This window comes from Triticum urartu, chromosome 2A, assembly GCF_056163025.1.
Source record: "Triticum urartu cultivar PI428250 chromosome 2A, HENAU_Tu73, whole genome shotgun sequence".
NCBI classification, from domain to species: Eukaryota; Viridiplantae; Streptophyta; class Magnoliopsida; order Poales; family Poaceae; genus Triticum; species Triticum urartu.
This window is the reverse complement of record NC_141874.1, coordinates 699,790,231-699,797,921: the sequence shown is the minus strand read 5'-3', so window position 1 is coordinate 699,797,921 and position 7,691 is coordinate 699,790,231. Positions and strand designations below refer to the sequence as shown.

The window sequence follows — 7,691 nt, the reverse complement described above, 5'->3', positions numbered from 1 at the left end:
CAGCAACGCACACGCACTGCAAGTCTGCAACTCACCAACCAAGGAGGAGTGGAAACAATCTGATAGACGGCCACCACCACAGTTCACAGGACCACAGCCACCACATGGCATCCAGAAAGAAGAAATGAAGCTCTCACGGGCGCTCCTCAGAGCTTAGAGCTTCTCAGCCGTCGGATCGTTTCCTTGATGTCGTTTGGACCGTCGGATCTCGTCACGGATTGATCTCAGCCGTCGGATCAAACCGAGACCGTTGTGTGCGCCCCGGTCGTGCCACCGCGCGTAAATAGCCTGCCCCGCTGGGGGCATTTTCGTCATTTCGTGCACTTGGGTATAAAAGGTGGGCACTCCTGTGACGGGGACCTAGCCGCCTCCTCCCTCCCTCCCACGCAGCCGCCTCCCTCACTCGCTCGCTCCTCATCCGACGGCGGCGGCGGATCCCGCGCCCGCGTTCTTCCTCCCCCAACACGCCCCCGCGCGGCCCCGCACGCCTAGGCGGCTCCCGCCAACCACAGCGACGGCGGCAGCGGCCACGGAGGAGGGCGGCGAATCAGCGGCGCCGGCGATGGCGTCCGTGGCAGCGGTGGATTCCTGCCGTCCACTCGATCCCGCGCTCGATCTCCTAGCCCCCTCCTCTCCTGTGCTTGTTTCTGTTGAATAATTAGGCATTTTCCCGTTTAGTTTAATCCAGAAAAATAATGGATAAAACATGAATAGCAATATATTGATGAAACTAGAAACTAGCAACAATTCGTTGAGACTAGTCATGCAATCAAAATCATAAGCAAAATGCATCATATCCATGTCAATTGCTATTAGCAATAAACCAAATGCTAGCCCTAACAGTGAGGATAAGATGGCATACGGCGCAGTAGCAGAAGGTGCAGATGTCCTGATCGTCATGTCGCTGAAGAGGTCGTTGACGTCGGGGAAGAAGTCGTCGTTGGGGAACTCGTCGTCAGTGATGTCGCCGTTCGCAGCCACGATGAACAAGATTCCAGCAGTCGCGTAAGGACGCTCCCCAAAAACCTGATCGCCCCTCTCCCGTACCGGATCACAAGAGGCGGGGTTTCGGAGGCCTGCTGTCTCACTTCCCGGTGCACGTCAGGAAGAGAGATGGGAAAGAGATAGGCGGCTCAATGCTTTAGAATGAGACGAAAGGTTGTTGTGCTACTTGGAACAATAGAGGAGCGACCTCTTATATACGTGAGAAGAGTTGAAACTGGCCTTCATTAGTAGAAGAGAAACCGGTGCAATAAACACCATTAAACAGACGCACTAAAAACCATTAAGGAGAGAAGAAACGAGCGCACTAAAACTCACACGAAGTGTTCAGTTTCTTCTCCCATTTATGCGTCAATTGTTTCAACTTTCTTCTCTCGTGATAAAACAGCGCATACACGTGGCATTGGTCAATTTTCCACACAACCTTGTCATGCATGGATGGGCCACATGAGCCTCTGGGATTTACTTTGAATTACTGGCACAAAATATGAATTATTATATGGGTTATGCCCAATAATTCCAACAATCCCCCACCAGTCTCCTTCTCACGTGTCTTGATGACTTCTTATTATCCTTAGAACTGTTTATCTTGACGATCACTGTTTGATTATCACAGTTCATTAGAATAGCTGGTATTGGTTTTTCAACCACCGGCAAGTCCATCAAAAGTTCTGGAAGCCATTCTGCTTCAACTGTTGCCGTGTCTAATGCTGTGAGTTCTGCTTCCATTGTTGACCTTGCTAAGATGGTCTGCTTGCAAGACTTTCAGGAAACAGCAGCACCACCAAGTGTAAACATATAACCACTTGTCGCTTTAAGCTCATCAGCATCAGATATCCAATTTGCATCACTATAACCTTCAAGTACTCTTGGATACCTGGTATAGTGAAGCCCATAACTCGCAGTACCTTTCAGATAGCGCATTATTCTCTCAAGTGCATGCCAATGAACATCTCCCGGGTTTGAAAGAAACCGGCTTAGTTTACTCACAGAAAACGAGATATCAGGCCTCGTAGCACTAGCTAAATACATAAGTGAGCCAATGATTTGAGAATATCTCAATTGATCTTTTGTTTCTCCTTCGTTCTTCCGAATCAAAACACTCGGATCATAAGGTGTCGGAGAAGGTTTGCAATCTGAATATCCAAAGCGACCCAGAATCTTCTCCACATAGTGAGACTGCAAGAGAGTGATCCCACCATCACCACCTCTTAAAAGCTTGATGTTCAAGATAACATCAGCTACTCCAAGGTCTTTCATCTCAAAGTTTTGATTCAGAAAATCTTTCACTTCCTGAATGACCTTGAGATTTGTTCCAAATATAAGTATGTCATCAACATACAAACATAATATAACTCCTTCGCCCCCACCATGGCGATAGTACACACACTTGTCGGCTACGTTTGCAACAAAGCACGTAGATGTCAAAGTTCTTTCGAACTTCTCATGCCATTGCTTAGGTGCTTGTCTCAAATCATACAAAGATTTCAACAATTTACACACTTTTCCTTCATGACCATCTACTACAAAACCATCAGGTTGTTCCATGTAAATTTCCTCCTCCAACTCTCCATTTAGGAAAGCTGTCTTAACGTCCATTTGATGAAAGAGAAGATTGTGTGAGGCAGCCAATGAGAGTAGTACTCGAATGGTGGTCAATCTGGCCACCGGGGCATAAGTATCAAAGAAATCTTCACCTTCTTTTTGGGTATATCCCTTGACTACAAGCCGCGCCTTGTACTTTTCAATTGTACCATCGGGCCTAAGTTTTTTCTTAAACACTCACTTACACCCTACAGGTTTACACCCATAAGGACGATCAGTGATCTCCCTTGTCCTGTTAGCCATGATAGAATCCATCTCACTACGCACAGCTTCTTTCCAGTAGTCAGCATCAGAAGATGCATAAGCTTATGAAATAGAAGTCGGAGTATCATTCACGAGGTACACAATGAAATCTTCACCAAATGACTTTGCAGTCCTTTGTCTCTTGCTCCTTCTAGGAGCTTCATTGTCATCCTCCTCAGGAATATCTGTGTGTTTTTTCTCGGAATGTTCCAATGGAATAGTAGGTCCAGGAGTTGCCTCTGACCTCTGACTAGATGAGCTAGGCATATCCTTCATAGGAAAAATATCCTCAAAGAAAGTCGCATCATTCGACTCCATGATGGTACCAACATTTATGTCAAGTACCTCAGATTTCACCACTAGAAATCTATAGCCAATGCTATGGAAAGCATAACCCAGGAAAACGCAATCAACTGTTTTTGGCCCAAGCTTATGCTTCTTAGTAAGTGGTACATTGACCTTCGCCAAACAACCCCAAGTCCCTAAGTAGGAAAGTTTAAGCCTTTTCCTTTCCCATTCTTCAAACGGAGTAATCTCTTTATTCTTTATGGGAACTCTATTTAGGACATGACTTGCAGTCATCAAAGCCTCCCCCCACCACTCCTTGGAAAGTCCCGCTGTATCTAACATGGCATTAACCAAATCAGTTAGAGTTCGGTTCTTTCGTTCGGCAACCCCATTTGACTGGGGGGAATAGGGAGGCGTCCTCTCATGTATTATACCATGTTCCTCACAAAATAAATTGAACTCATTAGAAAAATACTCTCCACCGCGATCCGACCTAAGCCTTTTGATTTTTCGATCGAGTTGATTCTCTACTTCGGCTTTATAGATTTTAAAGTAGTGCAAAGCCTCATCTTTTGTTTTCAACAAATATATCATGCAATATCTAGTAGAGTCATCGATTAGAGTCATGAAATATCTTTTTCCACCTTTTGTCAACACACCATTCATCTCGCAAAGATCTGAATGTATGAGTTCAAGTGGTACCAAATTCCTTGCCTCAACAGTCGTATGAGACTTGCGAGGTTGCTTTGCTTGCACACAAACTTGGCACTTAGAACCTTTGACAATTGTAAATTTCGGGATTAAACTCAAATTTGCTAGCCGCATCATGACACCAAAGTTAATATGAGAAAGTCGTGAATGCCAAACATTTGATTCGGTTTCACTGCAAACATGATTAGTAACTTTAGTGCAAAAGTCTGACAAAGATAAGCGGAACAAGCCTCCGCTCTCATAGCCTTTCCCAACAAATTGTCCACACTTAGATACTACAACCTTATTGGACTCAAATACCAATTTATAACCATATCGACACGAACGAGAACCGCTGACAAGATTTTTATTTATAGCAGGGACATGCTGCACGTTCTTCAATCGCACGATCTTTCCCGAAGTAAACTTCAGATCGACCGTACCAACACCATGAACAGAAGCATGTGTCCCATTTCCCATCAGCACGGGTGTAGTTCTTGCGACCTGATAAGAAGAAAACATGTTTATGTCAGAACACACATGTAAATTGGCACCGGTGTCAATCCACCAATCTGGAGAATGACATACTGAAATAATGGTAGGAAATTTACCATACCCGACATCTTTCATGTCAACATCGCCAATAACAACATTAGCGGTCTTGCTATTGTTCTCATTCCGACGCATGTCCCGGCGGTCCTTGCAAGATGAAGCCCAATGTTCTTCACTGCCACATACATGGTATTTTCCTTTCTTCTTATAAGTATCCTTCTTCTTCTTAAAGTTGACAGGTTGTGGGGCTTTGTACTTGCCATCAAATTTTCCTTTGCCCGCATAATTATTTTTGTTCTTGGGTTTGTGGTTTTGGAAATTTCTCTTTTGTACCAAATTGGCACTAGTATTCCCCTCATAGAAACGAGCACGTGTGTCTTTTGCCCTCGCCTTCTCTTCCACATCAAGAGTGCCAATTAGATTGACAACAGTAAATTCTTGCCTCTTATGCTTCAGAGAGGTAGCAAAATTCCCCCATGAAGGTGGAAGCTTGGCAATGATGCCTCCGGCAATGAATTTGTCCGGTAACACACAATTGAGATGCTCAAGTTCTTTAATGAGCGACTAAATCTCATGAGCCTGCTCAACAATGGAGCAGTCATCAGTCATCTTGTAGTCATGGTACTGTTCCATGATATACAACTCACTTCCTGCGTCTGCGACTCCAAACTTGGCTTCGAGCGCATCCCACATATCTTTACCGACCATGATGGTCATGAATGGATCGACAATCTTGTCGCCAAGAACACTCAAGACAGCACCTCTAAAGAGGGTGTCTGTAGCCTGGAAAGCTTGCTCCTGCTCAGCAGTCAGCTCTCCCTCTGGCTTGCCTTTAGAGGCGTGAAAACACTTCATGGTGGTAAGCCAAAGAACTGCCCTCGCACGCCACCTCTTATAGTTTATGCCCTCAAATGGTGCGGGCTTGAGAGTTGCAGCAAAAGCAATAGGAGAAAATTGCCTACACATATCAGGTTTTTGGATTGTTGAATAATTAGGCATTTTCCCATTTAGTTTAATCCAGAAAAATAATGGATAAAACATGAATAGCAATATATTGATGAAACTAGAAACTAGAAACAATTCGTTGAGACTAGTCATGCAATCAAAATCATAAGCAAAATGCATCATATCCATGTCAATTGCTATTAGCAATAAACCAAATGCTAGCCCTAACAGTGAGGATAAGATGGCATACGGCGCAGTAGCAGAAGGTGCAGATGTCCCGATCGTCATGTCGCTGAAGAGGTCGTTGACGTCGGGGAAGAAGTCGTCGTTGGGGAACTCGTCGTCAGTGATGTCGCCGTTCGCAGCCATGATGAACAAGATTCCAGCAGTCGCGTAAGGACGCTCCCCAAAAACCTGATCGCCCCTCTCCCGTACCGGATCACAAGAGGCGGGGTTTCGGAGGCCTGCTGTCTCACTTCCCGGTTCACGCCAGGAAGAGAGATGGGAAAGAGATAGGTGGCTCAATGCTTTGGAATGAGATGAAAGGTTGTTGTGCTACTTGGAACAATAGAGGAGTGACCTCTTATATACGTGAGAACAGTTGAAACTGGCCTTCATTAATAGAAGAGAAACCGGTGCAATAAACACCATTAAACAAACGCACCAAAAACCATTAAGGAGAGAAGAAACGAGCGCACTAAAACTCACACGAAGTGTTCAGTTTCTTCTCCCATTTATGCGTCAATTGTTTCAAGTTTCTTCTCGCGTGATAAAACAGCGCATACACATGGCATTGGTCAATTTTCCACACAACCTTGTCATGCATGGATGGGCCACATGAGCCTCTGGGATTTACTTTGAATTATTGGCACAAAATATGAATTATTATATTGGTTATGCCCAATAATTCCAACAGTTTCCCTGCTGCCTCTCTCATGCCGCGGCCTCCCCATCTCCTCTCGCATCTCCCGTCGCTAGGCTCGAGCTGCAGAGACATGCTAGTGCTCGACGCGAGAAGCGCGGTCCCTTGCTCGTGCCAGAGGTGCCCCTCCTCCTCGGTCCTCGTCTGTTGCTCTGCTTTCCGAGCGCGGGCTGCTACTGCCACTTGGCGCCGTGGCTGCGCCGTAGCTCGAGCCACAAGCACACTGCACCATGGTGCTTCACCTTTGCTGCACTCTTCGATCCGTAGGTATGTCACTATTTTGTTCCATTTTGGTTATTGGCTGCTGCTAATCTTTTTTTTCATATTTTTTTCATGCAGATTGGTCCACGATTCATGACCTTCTGGTCAATCCCCTGGCTGGTGACTCCTTCGGTCTGTGCGTGCACATCATCTATTAGCAGCCTCGTCCATCTTCGTTCACGGATCTACATGTCAACCCCTCTTCTCCTCCTTTCCCCTCCTCTTCTTTCCAGACCTTGGTGTAGGATTGTATGGCAGTATGCATTTTTTGCCTCGCTCCGTTCTGCTTGTAGATCATGCCCTTTCTGTTAAAGGCCAAAAGTATCTTGTCTTTGTGCATTGGATGTTTGTCGTTTCCTTCCTTCACTGCTTGTTTTTAGTGGAGCCTGGATATATGCCTTTTGCTCCTTGTCTGGATCTTTGTAGGGCCTATGATTGTTGGTCCTTTCACCTTTTGTGCATGGAATGTTGGTGATTTTGTTCCTTTGCTTGTTTTATTTATTGTTTCTTTCTACTGTGCTCCTATGATTCAACAATAACCGAGGCAAGTGTGTCATGATCCGAGTTTCCAAATCTTGAATTGCAATTATGGTTTAATTGATGTTCGCATTAGTGAGGAGCAGGGGTGGTCACACTAGCAGAATGGCCACACTAGGTGTTTTTCTCAATCAGATCACATGCATCTCTTAAAGATAATACCATAGCAAGTATGATTTACATATTATTAGATATTATTTGTCTATGCTTCGTGTGTTTGCAGTGTTCCTAAATCTAGATCTGTTGTTTACATATGTGCCGATTTCTGTGACTAAATACACTAGCAGTTCTGTCAATGGTTCTAAATACTTGCAGCTAGGAAATAGCAGTCCCCATACTGGAAGGCTTGTCTATTTTATGTCTTGAGTTGAAAGAATTATTGTCATTTCTGTCAAACATATCTATTAAAATAGTGCTTCTCTTCATATAGTATAAATAATTAAATGTGAAGCTAATGCAATAGCTCAAGGTAACAAAGAGAAGAGAAAAGATTTGCTATGGGATGGCATCTTTTTGTCAGGCATATAAATTCTTATTCTGAACAAGTAAAAAATTTGACATGGCGCCGGTTTGTAGGTTATATCCTTTGGATCTATATAGGCTATAGTTGACTACATTTTACTCTGTTTTTCTGTATATATAGATC

The 7,691-nt window shown here is 44.5% G+C and overlaps 1 pseudogene; it reads right to left on the bottom strand.

Moving 5' to 3' along the window:
- Positions 1-414: 414 nt before the first annotated feature.
- LOC147986897 (uncharacterized) lies at positions 415-5,613 on the bottom strand (annotated as a pseudogene).
- Between the last annotated feature and the right edge of the window lie 2,078 nt (positions 5,614-7,691).